Below are 14133 nucleotides of genomic sequence, written 5' to 3'. Positions count from 1 at the left end.
ATAATAGTAAAAACAGCACATATTAAAATTGTTAAATCATGTCCATATACTGTCCTAAATGGAATTATCCATATTGCCCTAGACTCACATTCAACAAAGTGCCATCGTATGGCATAAAATGAAATGCTGGATCCTCCCATGAACACAGAAGCAAAAATCATCAACACTGTTTGTTGATTCCTTGTACCATAAAAGCCCTGATCACTATGGATTTCCATACAAACTATATACAGTCAGTAGCAATTCAATATATCTATGATTCTGTATAATTATAGTTATTCGTTATCCAATACAAATCTATCAGATGTTGTGTCTGTGTCACAAACAATTGTTCCATTTGTGAGAAACAACACATCTATCAAAGACCTACAAGTAGCAAGAGGTAAGAAGGGACAATGATGAATAAGATCTTGAATTGTGGCACCTACTTTTGAAACCAATATTGACCAATACTATCCTAAAGTTTTGAGTCAGGTTTTTAAATGCTAATAAACAAAGCAACAAAAAAACTTCCTCGCATATAAAGAAGATTCAAATGCACGATCAATAGTGGCAGCACATTTGGTCGCAGAAATGCAAAACAAATAGTTCAAAAGAGGTTTCGTCAAAAAGCCATTATCCCAGTTGACAGCACAGAGAGCTATTTTAATACCTGGGAACGAGTGATAAAGTCACAGTAATTGTAATTAGATGACCAGAACAGCGCAGCATTCACTGACCCCAACATTCGCTGTTCTTCACAAGCGGTAATGTAAATCAACGGAACCTGTGTGCATCAACGCTGTAATAGCAACAGACAAAGACCGAAGGAGGAGCAACAAAATCTTATTTGGAAGAGCTAGATGAAACAGAAATTTTACAACATGATATTGATTTGTGGGGACACTACCCTACATCTTCCAATCTTTGGGTCACCTGGTCTACTCTTTTTAGCCAGTATACATATAAATGTAACAGGAATACTTAGCCTTTTTTTTTACATGGTAAGTCTATCCAATGAACAACATATTCACATTTTTACTTTTCCAAAAAAAATGGGAGAGAAATGTAATTCTTTGCTTTCAGCACTACTATTATCTGTCCTGAAAATCAGTAGAATTAGGGTTAAACTGTTCTATGAGAAGAGATAGGCTGCTTATATCCTTCCACAGCCGTAAGTGGGAAAATCTGCAACCTACGGATGGTTGTGGATTTCTGCTTGACTCTGTCCGATTTCCTCCCACCATAATGCTGGCCGCCGTCGTATAAGTGAAATATTCTTGAGAACAACGTAAAACACCAATCAAATAAATAAATTAATATATCCTTCCAAGCAGGCCATGGTAAAGCGTGTACAAGCTTCTTAGGCTAATAATTCTTGTTCTACCTATTGTAAAAAACCTGAAAAGCAACTGTTTGCTTCAACAGTCCTCAGCCTGAGCGAAGTAATTTACCACAGGGATAGGTGACATTGGATTGAGTTTGGGAGACAAATTGTTAGGCTTGGTTGACATTGTCCAGTGAGAGTCACCAAAATTCTCCTTTACTTACTCCTGAGCCGTCACCAAAATGTTTCCATGCATACACATTGTAATGGTTGACGTCAGACAAAATAAATGAAGCCTTTAAGAAGTCAACTCCCACTGTGTAGTCACCTCACAGTGGCACTGGTGAAGGTTTCCAACAAGATAAAATTCCACAGACCTTGATTAAACAATGAAACTTACTTATCAAGAAATCCAAGGTTTCAGGTACATTATTCTTGGATGCATTCATCAAAGAGAAGTCTAAAATGCAAATCCCTGCAAATGACATGTCACATGAAGCAGAACACAGGTAAGACTGGGTAATTTTACTTACTATTCTGAATGAGAATTACTTTTTATGCAACTGATTTTATGCAACAGATTACAAATCCAATATGAAGTCAACACTTCTAACAACGAGTTTGAAGTTTGAGTTCAATAATATTCAGCCTTTCAGATGAGTGCACCCATACTTATATTCCATCTTTAATATCAAACACTTCCGAACAAGCCTTGCTCATGCATCAGCCATGATTTCATATAAACTCAGCTACTGATAGTAACTCTTCACTGAAAGAAGGTAGATTTACCAGCGGCCTTTTCAGTCACGAAATGGCAGATGTATTACTCATATTACTGGTGATCATGCATAAGCATTGATTTGGAAGAATTTTTCTGGAGAATCTAATCTCTGGAGAACAGATTATATGTGACACTGAATACCAACCATTAGAGGACTAGACCATGAAGTGGTCTAACTCAAGTGAACTCTTCTACATACACTATCTTAGGCTATTTATTACAAAATTATACTGCTGGACAGCAGTGTCTCCCCTCACAACCTTTGTACATATGGACTCTGTTCTGGAGACTGTAGCTTGTGTTAAAGTTCAACTAGCACAGATCATGTGTCTTTGATCAGTCAAGGTTGGTGTTCTGTGGGTGCCATTCTCAGACAGCTAGGGTGATGGGAGAGACACCACAACTAGGGGGCCGGCCAGGACCATACCAGTTGTTAATGTAGGTACTGGTTATTGTACAGATCCCAGCTAGATGCTGTTTACTGTACATGCAGCATACTAAGCTAACATACTGTGACACTAAGCTGGAAAGCAAGCAGCTGTACATGAGGTATAACACTCCCTTTCAACTTGGGAAAAAAATACTGTGATATGTGTTACTGAGAGAAATAAATACACTAAATATCTGACCAGTGTGGTTTAAAAATAAAAAGAAATATACATGAGACAGTGTTTTTTTTAACTACCACTGAAACTTAGAAAGGATGTTTTCAAAACTTCTGAATATGTAATTGATTTGTATGATTTTTTATGTATGTATTAAGAACATTTATGTCCGTACCACGTACACAGTGACAGTTTTCCACTCATAATATTCATCATTGATATAAATTTTTTATTAAAGATTTCAAGGTAAAGTTAAATTCACAGAAAGCAGTGACTGGTTACTCTATTCAAGTACAAGAGAGCAACTAGCTAGAGCACATGGCATCTGTGGTCACTGCGGAAATTGTTTGTCATTTGCTGGCATTTCCTTAAATATGGCAAAGATTTTACATCTGCTACAGCTTATGGGGGCTTAGCCAGCGGTCAAGTCTGGTCAGTGCCTGGAACATGCTGAACATCAGTGTGCTGGACAGGACACTCCATTAATGGTGATTCCCAGCTGTGGTCACAGACAGGGGATTATGACTGACCAGGATAGATGTTTTCCCTAAAGACACAGACAAAAGGATCTTGGATTATATCTCACAACAGGCTGGTCACTAAAGTTCCCAAGCTGTTACCGTCAATCTTAATCATTCTCGGCAGACTTGTCACTGTGACATATGATCAAGCACTTACCAGGATGTATATTAACATGTGGACAAAATAGCCTTGTCTTACATACTCCTAAGAGATTAAGGCACAAACTACATCAACTAATTTCACCTCCGTATCACATGTGATTTTCTTAGGTTGCTTGACTTTGGCACATTGCAGACTGAGATACATGTATCAACGTAGACCTGATATAAAGATACATCTTTATGCTTGTATCTCGGAAAACTTCACAATAACAGAGAACCGTTTAGTGTCTAGCGGTTAAAGGTGCTTGCTTCTCAATCACTGGGGATGAACAAGGTGCAGTTTCACAACCAGCCTTGAACAGGGAATTTGTAGATTCCCTCGCTCTCACTGCGCGCTAAGCTTGTCTTTCACCAATATGGTGTGCATTATCTGTACATCACAAGTGGGAAAGTTTGTCAGTAACTTGCCAATAGTCTGTGGTTTTCACCAGGCACACATAGAAGTGATTGCCACTGTGTAAGTAAAACACTTGTGAGTTCGAAACAGCAACCAAATAAATAATAAACTTAAAACTGGTATATTTCTTTGTAAAAGGACGAGTAGTAAAGACTATGCGTCAACTTACTTGCTTAAATACACATTTGTCTGCATTTGAATATGTCATAGGTTTTGTTTTTTAAATTTTCTTTGCAATTACATACAGTTTAATAACACATTGCAAAGCTCCCTTTCACCCACAGCCAATAGCATGTAAATGTAGGCCCTTAATATGCTTGTTTTCTGTATACTTCTTCCTGTGAGATACAATCTCACTCTAGTGTAAAACTGAGATAGCATTTATCTTGAAGTAACATTACACTGCTTCCTTTTTTATAATGTTTTCATTGTACAAGGTCATATATTCTTACAAGTACATCTTTCTCTGTGATCCAATCTCTCTTGGGAATGAAAAATTACCTTAATAGAGAATAAATTCCAATACATTGCCTAAAAACAACCCAGGCAAGGAGCTACTGCCAGGGTTGACATTCAAGACATAGATGTTGGTACACTAAAATGTACTTTATCTACAGTAAAAACAGATGATGTACCAATTCTGTAAATGTACTAATGAGTTGTAAGAATCTGCAAGAGAACAAAGCCTGTGTTTGTAATTTGACAGATTTACTGCATGCACGTGCTGTTTTGTCTTCAAGTACCTGCGGCATATGGCTGGGACCTTACCACTGTGTTACAGAGACAACACTGTGTAAAGTTCAGTCCATTGGTACAGAGCCACGACTGCCATTTGTTAACCTGTCTCACAAACTATGTTCAAAGAAAACCAGTGGGGAGGAGCAGTGAAAAAAAAAAAAAAAAGAGGGGGGGGGGAGGGAGAAATATGTGTGTTGGAGAGATAATTTAAGTTAACTGAAAAAGAGTGAGAAAAGTTGTACATCATGGTGAAGGCGTCAGCAGCAGAGTGACTTACCCTGACAAGCTCCTGCAATAGATACACCAACGGCCTGATATGTCTATTCCTCAACTTAGCTGTAGGTACTGTTGAGCAACTGCCATCCAAACACCACTGTTATCTTGGCAGTGTTGATCCTTCCCCTGGTATCTCTTGAGTACAAACTAGGGTTTTAACACCAAGTCACAAGAACACAGGTCCAACTTGACAGCCTTCAAGCTTCTGAGGGTAGAGTTTTTCAGTACTCCAAAACCCCTCCGAGGTACATGTACAGTCTAAGTAGAGAGCGAGAGAGAACGATGTTTGCAGGTAGCCAACGGTAATAGCAGCCAATTATTCAATTAAATCCTCTTTGCTTCACAGACAACTTTATGCTACTCTCAACCTGTAGCTTTCTCCCCTTTAACTGGATACTGTTTCTGTCAAGGATCCACCAAGACTCTTGGGGCTTCTCCAACACGACAGTTTACAAGTCTGTCAACTGTAAGGGATGGAGGGGTGGGAAAAAGCACTGGCTGGGTGGCCAGTCTTGGAGGGCAAGAATCCCGTCTATAGTGGGGAGGGTGGTTTAGCCAGTCTGAGCAGCCTTAACCCATGTGTCTGAGTATCCCCCCTAGACTCTCAACTAGACTCCCTTGGCTTAAGACAGGCAGCATCCTCTCCCTCTCCAAGAGTGACCCTAGATCAGTTTACCGTTGGGATCCTCCCACTTCCAGCACATCTCCCTTACAGCCCAGCCTGTAGAAACTCTTCCCCCAGTCCCTAGTAACCCAGCTCTACTAGCTACTCACAATGGACCATGTATATAAAGGTAACTTTTCCACCCACAGCTCCTCACCTGCCCCTAGGTTAACCATCCACAGACAGGGAGATAAGTTAGGTGCACTGACGCCTCCACGTGGATCTTATATAGCCTTAACAACCGCAGAATCCTCAAGAAAACCACGCCAAATCAATCACTTAGGCTAGCCTCAAGGAGTACAATTACCACAGAATGGTCCAAATTTCCATACTGTTGACAGCTTAATCCACACAGCCAAGCTGGATACTATTCTACTACAGAGTACAGTTGTATGTTAAATTGTCCAGCTCTAAATATGAGGAACGATTTCAACTTAATACCACTTTGCAATATTACAGCTATGATGTTGTAGAACTACGTGTACACGCATATACTAATTCAACACATATACCTATGATCAGGAAAGCCCTACTTTACATTTAAGCAAACTGATACGATAATGGTTTAGCAGTCTATTACAAGATCGTATGTACACACAGGTATAGCAGACATAATCTTTAGTAACAACGCTTGAACATCAAAGGTCTGCTGTGTGCTTAGCCAGGCTGTAGCCCAGAGCAATTTCTCAAGGGCTAAGTGAGGTGCCTAAGAAGTCATCTGGTGATGCATTGCTGACTACCCCCCCTGTTAATCTCTCCACAGGAGGAAACGGGTGCTGGCAGGCGGGTGTTAAACTGGTCTCATTCCCCTGCTTCCCAGGGCTGCCCCCAGGGGGATACAGTCCTTTATAACCCCAAAGGTTATCATAATATGTCTTGGTCTAGTCAAATAAAAGATAAAACATTTAACAGATAAGTCCTCCCTTATTCCTTACCCCTCTCCCCATTACTACTACATTCTATTTTACCATTACTTACACATTCTGGCTAACAGACTACACATAGCCTCAAACTGATGTAGATACATGAGATTGGGTGGACCATCGCACACAGATGTGATCCCTATCAATTTTCAACCTATAAATTTTCCCCAGCTGTTTTAGTTGCTCCTGGAAAATAAGGATCTGCTGGAGGATTTATTCTACATCTAAGTGTATTACAATTGTACAACAAACTTAGGACAGATACATGTACATAAATATATTTCTATTTATATATATATATATTACATTATTTAAATTGCTGATAACACACATATATCACTAAATATAGTTATGATTTCCATCCGAAACAAAATTCTTTATATCATGCATAAATACATTTTTATTAATCCAACAATGAATGAGGTTGTTCAGTTCATCGCCTTGACTTCCCAACTACTCCTTTCACCGTCTGTTGTTTTAGGTGTTTGCGATGTTCACACAATTTTGACGACAAAAAATTGCATAAATATGGTATATTTTTGTAATTTATTGGCATTGTTAGAGGATGTTGTGCAGTGAAGGCCTGTTTGACTCGTGGATCCAGGCATATCAGAGGATTTTAGGAATGGTACCAAGATCGTCTTACACATCCCTGTGGAGCCCAGTGTTTCTCTTGTTCAAGCTACTGATCCAATCCAATCACATGCCCCTTTAGCCTTTTTACTGCTTTGTCTTCACCATATGTTGTCTAAAGTCAAGGGTTTTCTGAAGATATGAGGTTACAGGAGGTATCCGGGCAGTTTACATCCATTTCCCATGCTCCATTCACATGCACATCTAGTGAGATCTGTAAGCTTTCCACCCACAGACCTCTGTTCTGCAAAACCCAGTAAACCCTCTGTTCCATCTATTCATCCATCCAGGGATGAAACCAACCATTTCGTTTTCAATTTGAAGCCCTGGTTCTAACCAAATGGTGTCCTGTAAATCTGCTAACGTACTTATACCTTCCTTAAAATTTGGACAGTAATTACGCTACGTCTTTAACAAATTCAACCATGGAGCATGTTTTGGTATATTAGGGTAACGTTACTCAATCTGAAAGCTTATTTCATAATTTCTAGTAAGTTCATATGTTCAAAATCAAATCAATTTTTCTTTCAACCTACATCTAACGTTATACTTTTCTGGTTGAATTTACTGAGGATTTAGGGTAGCAGTACCACTCTACACAGTGCATCACATTCACAAAACTTTTTTATTATCTCACTCCGTTTTACAACACCTGTACTTCAGACACATTGCTAGGTGCAAAAAAATAAGACTTTGCTTTATGTGGTCACTAAATTTAAAAGTTTTTCTTTCTTTTGTTTGAAAATAATCATGAAGGTGAATCATTCAAAGCTATAAATGTGTGTTTGGTTTGATCTTTTTTTGTGAGCGCACAATAAGAAATCAGACAAAGAGCTTCCTTCTGAACTCTTGGTGCAAAGAGTAATTGTTTTGTTCAACAAATGGGATCTATTATTACAGTTCTTATCTTTGAGCTCTCTAAATGTCTTAGTAACTACAGGAGCAAAAGACAGGTAGCAGAGTCTTACGCCTTTTTTGTACACAACATTGTTTACAATATCTTCTTTTGCAATCAGTTATCCAGAAGCACATCTCCACACAAGGACTATTATAAGGGCATCCCACAAAGTGCTATGTAATTTGTCAGCTTCTGTGAATACTTGTATCTCTACATGGTAAAATCAATGCTGCTTTGAGGCCTATAGTGTACATGTCATCTCTCAGCTTGTCATGGTAGACAGGCCCGGCCGAGCATGCAACACGCTAGACTGTTTACCAGAAAACAATGGTCTTATACACCGTTCATTTCACAGGTGATCATTGTTGGGGCTGGCAAAATTACAGGAAGTCTAGTCACACAGCCAGTTATTTCCCAGGAAAGAGGTTCCGACCAAATACTGGGCATGTGAGCAAAGGGGACAATCACTACAAAGGGTGTTTCTGAACAAGCTTGGCGATATTCGGTCCTATCATGATGAGCTCAAGGTTACACAAATCAGTACCCTATTAGCAGGTAGACAAGGGCAGACATATTACACAAAGCCCAGCAAGAACCCTTAATAATCCCGCCTTTAATCAGGGAACAAAAGCCCAGTTGCTATCTCATAACAGAAAAGGCTGATTCTTCCTGAAACCACAACAATGCCTCATCTAAACACGCAAAAGTAATACTGCTCAAATAATCGATGCATATATTAATTACAACTTATCCAAGGTGAATTTTATACAATCTGTTGAACAATGTTGCCATGAACAGCACCTTACAACAAAACGGAAAACTTCTTCAAGAGTTTTAGAGATATCATGCTCACAAGCCTGTCACAAAATATAACCCATTAACCCCAATAATCCTGAACAAAGTTGACCAAGGAATAGGGTTCCTGGCAACGTCATAGTCGTCATGTACATGTGGTGTAAGTTTGGTACATATGTCCATGAGCCTTCAAGAGGAAGTGTTAACAAAGAAATGGATGGGCTGATAGATGAACTGACACAAACCACAAGGCCAATGGGGAAAAAAACTAACAAACTGGGTCTCCAGAGGTAGACCTGGAAATATCAGAAAACCTCAAATCTAAAAGGATTTGTTTTATTCTTCATCTATTAAACAGTCCTGGAGGGCCTGATGTGTGAAGTCAACTAAGATGTCTGAACTAAATCTTTCGCTCCTACCCAGACACTTATCATTAAACCAGACTGAACTTTAGATTCCCCAACTGCTTGAGACACTTACCCAAGGCACAAAACTGCCCACTTGTTTATATCCTGAGCTTAGGGTTGGTCTTACTCTTCAAATGCATAGCAAGCATGTTGTCGGGTAATTAGACACCCAAGGCTTAAGTAATTAGCCCAGTGTAAAGAGACACTGTAGTTGACGCCTCAAGTTTTCTGGCATTACAACAGGGTGGGGATTGAATCTGTGTATGTGGTTAGATATATACAAAGATTGACAAGAACAACAAGTCTGAACAACACCAACACTACAGACATAGTTTTCACCTGCTTGCAGATGACAGAGCACTGTTGATAAATGAAAATGATAGAAAAAAACCAGAATGATGTCTGTAGGAACACAGTGTGCGCGAGAGAGATATGGGGCAGTTCAAAAGAACAACAAAAAGAGACATCTTCAAGGCAATGTCAATGTAACTGTTTGGTATGAATGACATTAAGGCTCAAAGACTTTGGCCACAAAAGCAAAACCTTGCAATTCCTCAATTTCCTTTAAACATGCCATTTAAGCCTTGTTATAAGCAGCCTTACAAAACCAACAAGCTGTTTGGCTGGAGGCTGAGCTCTGTTTATCATAGGAACAGGCTGATCTTGTATGGTAATTATGCCAGTCATTATCACAATCATGTTAATAAGGCATTAGCCTACACTAGTTGTATTAACAGGAGAGTCTAGAGACCACAGCCTTGGGACATGCATGTTTCAGCAGCGGCACTTGCATACAGGTGTCCTTACAGAATCACTAGCACATAAACTGCATATCCAACCTTGTGCACTTAATATAAACATTCATCATAAAATATCAATGTACTTCCTTTTGTTCTTTGCTGCTTACGGCAACGATTGCAATTGATTGCAATTGCAAAGCAGCAATAGCCAATGATAAATGTCTACAGGTTCAAGCCAGTAGTACAACAGATTAGCAAGACTTGGCATAAAAATAATGCACACCACATACTGAGTCTTTTCATCAGTTAATCTTTATGTTCAGATCACACATTTCTTGACATTTCTCACTGTTGACATAAAGCAAGGTATTGTTTCTCAATTTTGATTATTTTTTGGCTTCAAAGGATAAACACAACAGATGCAATACCAATAGAGCCTCTAGATCCAAACATATTATTTGCGGCATTCTCAGTTAATCAGTTAATCTTTATGTGTAGATATCTATCACTGATAATGCTTCAAATCAAGCCATGTATTCTTTCTGAATTTTAATAACATTTTTTGTCTATCAAAGAGTTTAAACACTGAAGATGTATTAGCGATTCTTTGTTCTTTGGATTCAAATAAAACTCAGCCAAACACGTTGTTCAAAAGCTTCTTATGTTTTAGTTGTTCGTAAGATTTGAACTCTTGCCTTCAGGTCAAAAGAAGAATTGATGCTGGTCACCTCACAGACAGATTTCAGCCATTAGTCAGTTGGGGTCCTTCGTGTTCTGAAAGAGCTGAGTGTTTGACACTAGGAGCCAGAACCATATGTTGACTCTCTATAAACAGTTTTAGCCACCTCATCCAGGTAGCCTGATGTCAACTGACAAGAGGCTCTCAAAGTCTGAGTATCTAACCAAACCCGGAGGCTAGCATCTCCATTGGCCATTACACAAGGCTTTCTATTTACCAAAGTTACACAAATGTATGTAAGTGTCTTAAGGTTGGAGGATAGGGAGGAGGGGTGGTGGTGGTGGTGGAGGGTGGGGGGGGGGGGGCATAGCAGGGACCAGGTGGACTGCTTCACACTTATTTGGCTTCCGCTTTTTTGTATCACTTTTATCTTTTGAAACAAACGCCCATGGCTACGTAAGAGGAGAATGGTGGGTTTGTTTTAACAGCTTCTAGCCGGCAAATCTCTTGCACCAGCAGTAAACCTGCAGGGTTCACTGAAGGCAGCCTCTCTAAACAATGTGGAACATCTAACTTCTGTTGAACCATCACTACGCATAAGCAGCCAAATAACTTGCGTAAATGAATGACGAAATGACAGTCAAGAACAAAAAAAAAAAAAAAAGAAAAAGAAAAAAATGTAAGATGCAAAAAGAAAAGAAAGTGAAGTAAAAAAAAAAAAGATGTGGCAAAAGAAAAAAATCGGCTGCTTTCAATCTGAGATGAGGATATTTGTGATGGGCAACAAATTTGCTCGTTTTCACGCCGCGTTTGAGAATGGAGAAAGCCTTGAGGCTATACCTGTACATGTGCCTCTCACATCTCGTCACAAACCTGCTAACAGAAACTAATGAATCGTTAACTAAATGACTCTTGTGCCGCCCTCCCTTCTAATGCATTTCTCCTGTAATAAAATCACTTAAAATACCCAACCATGGTTACGGACGCCATTAATGGAAAGTAACCATAAAATAGTTCCAAAATTGAACATGGGCATCGAAATGTCTGATGTAGATAGCAACTGGCACATCAAGATAATAATTACCATACGCATGACGAAATAGACAATTTCAACAATGCTAACAATATTCTGTTATTCTAGACAACTAGAGTTTGGATGTATCTGATCATTGTACCTAACAGTCCTTATCATACTCTTGCATTTCAAGTACACAAGAACATAGAATGGCAAATACAAAAGGAATAGGACCTTATCACTGAGATATCTAATACTATTTTTCCCTTGTAATGCCATGGATATTGGCAATTCCGCTCAGCAATCCCTAACAAGCCAAAGTGCTCTGTAACAGTTTATTATCGTGCCTTCCTGGGAATCGCTCAATGTGGGTGATGCGGGCGCCATTCCAGGCTGGTACAGTCGCCATGTTTGTTTGGACAGTCCAGCCTGCTACAGGCTACCATATCTTCAATAGCTAAGTCCACCTAATTAACACAGAAAAGTTAAATTTGCAGGAAACAAGATTGTGATAAAAAACTGATCATACGCACTGATACATTAGTCCAGGAAACACTTTAATACTGAAAAGCAGTATTTGGTGCACAGCCAGCTGAGTTGTTTGCAAAGTTTATTTGTTTTGTCTGAAGTGGAACACTGATCTGCATGTAAACCTGGGAAGGACCATCAAGAAAGGAAAGATAGGTATTGAGGCTTGACAGCAATACTGGGTAAGAAAAATAAAACCATATTTCAAATACTGCTGATTGTGGAAGAACAGAAATATGCCTCTAAATCCTTATAAGTAGCAAAAAAATTGATTGCCTAGAAAACCTATGATTTAGTTAAGCATGTTATGTGCTGATATACTGAATGTGATAAAAATTGCAAAGGAATTACTTGCAGTTTCTTAAACTGAGGAAAATGTGTACAGGATGACTTTGGTGTAAATGGTCTTCGAAAATATAAACTGACAAAAAACTTCTCAGGACATATATGAGTAAGAAATACATTAAAACATGACCTAACCTTTTAATCAATATCAGTTGATAAAGATATAGTCTATTGGGAACTAATGCAAAAGTTTTCTCCACTACACAAATACATTTTGTATGATCATATGCCAATTAAAATTTACTCTAAATTGTAACGATTACTGGTTATTTCTGTCATCTGAAATTTGATACTTATATGATGAGCGCATACAAATTCAACTGTTTTCACGCCAAAACAAAGTTTGATATAAGTTACTGGATTTTGTAGTCTTTAATGGAAATGATTGGAAAACTCATCCAGATACCACAATAAATGTAAGATAACTATCCTACCAAAGATGACTTCTCTGAAGTTATTGAAAGGTCAAAAACAGTTCACAACTCAACACATTTATGTGATTAAACAATTTTTGTTTTCTCAGCTCACATAGAAAAACAACTGTAAACCCTGGCATCTAGCAGAATGGTTCCATGTACATGTATGTCCTATTTAATGGAGGCTCTTCATGAGCTGCAAACAGGCTTGTTTTCAATGGCTAATGCGGCTGAAACGTACTATGCGCATCTTCTAATTGCTCGAGTATGACGTCAAAGGAGATTTTTGTGGCAGAGGTTTATCAGTAGAAAGTCGTTACATGAAGGCTGAATGCACAGCCGGGTTTTCGCTGGACTTCTGACACATGGCATATGTTTTGTAATTATAACCCAAAACTGAAGATTACTCAGATTCTTGTTCAGAAATTCAGTCGTATCTACAGGTATGGAACAGGGAAATTTTCAAGAATGGATACATATATCTATGGATTAACCATTTCTGACATCAATTGTGATTACTGTGTATAAACCTCTAAAATGTGTTCTAACTGAGTAGTTTAGTGTACTTATGTGTATGTATTTGTACCCATTAATAATATAACCCATATAAGGACAAACTGGAAGACAGCAAATAGGTAATGAATGCAATAAAAACTGAGGAGAAAACAAACAAAATCTTTTCGAAATTAAATTTATATTCTCATTTAACATGTGTTTTACGGGCTCTTGAAGGAGATACATTTCATCTACTATGAAATCTCATTTCTCCATGTGAACTTTCTTTAATATGATAGCTATAACTGGTGATACATGAACCCGAGTCCATCTGATAACAAAGATCTTGATCTAAAGTTTTATTTTTGCCTGACCTGAACTTTATTAAGCTGCTATTTCTCACTTGCTGCACAAACCTTAATTCAGACAAACATGGTACATGTGCTTTAATTCTGCGATGCCAAAATGCAGATGGTACAAATGGAAATAGTCTCGGCCACCACAAACAGGTCTACATGTTAACAGGTCAATCTTTCAATCTGTCAGTCAGTGAGTCAAATGTCTGATACCTTAAATTTATAATCTTTGAACACAGACCACTATCTTTATGAGGAAGCAATGAGCAAGACATCTCAGTTAGTGAGATGTGATAACCAAACCAAATTTGCACTTGCTGTCAATTCCATTAAATTTGTCTTAAATAGTTTCCATAGGTTTAAAGAAAATGTAACATTAGACAGTTAAAAATACATTAAAAACAAGAAACAGCTAAAGTTTCAACTGCCTTGGTTTAGAGCAAACACTTTTTG

The sequence above is a fragment of the Liolophura sinensis genome, chromosome 1 (genome assembly GCF_032854445.1).
Source record: "Liolophura sinensis isolate JHLJ2023 chromosome 1, CUHK_Ljap_v2, whole genome shotgun sequence".
NCBI lineage: Eukaryota > Metazoa > Mollusca > Polyplacophora > Chitonida > Chitonidae > Liolophura > Liolophura sinensis.
Note: the sequence above shows the minus strand (reverse complement) of the source record.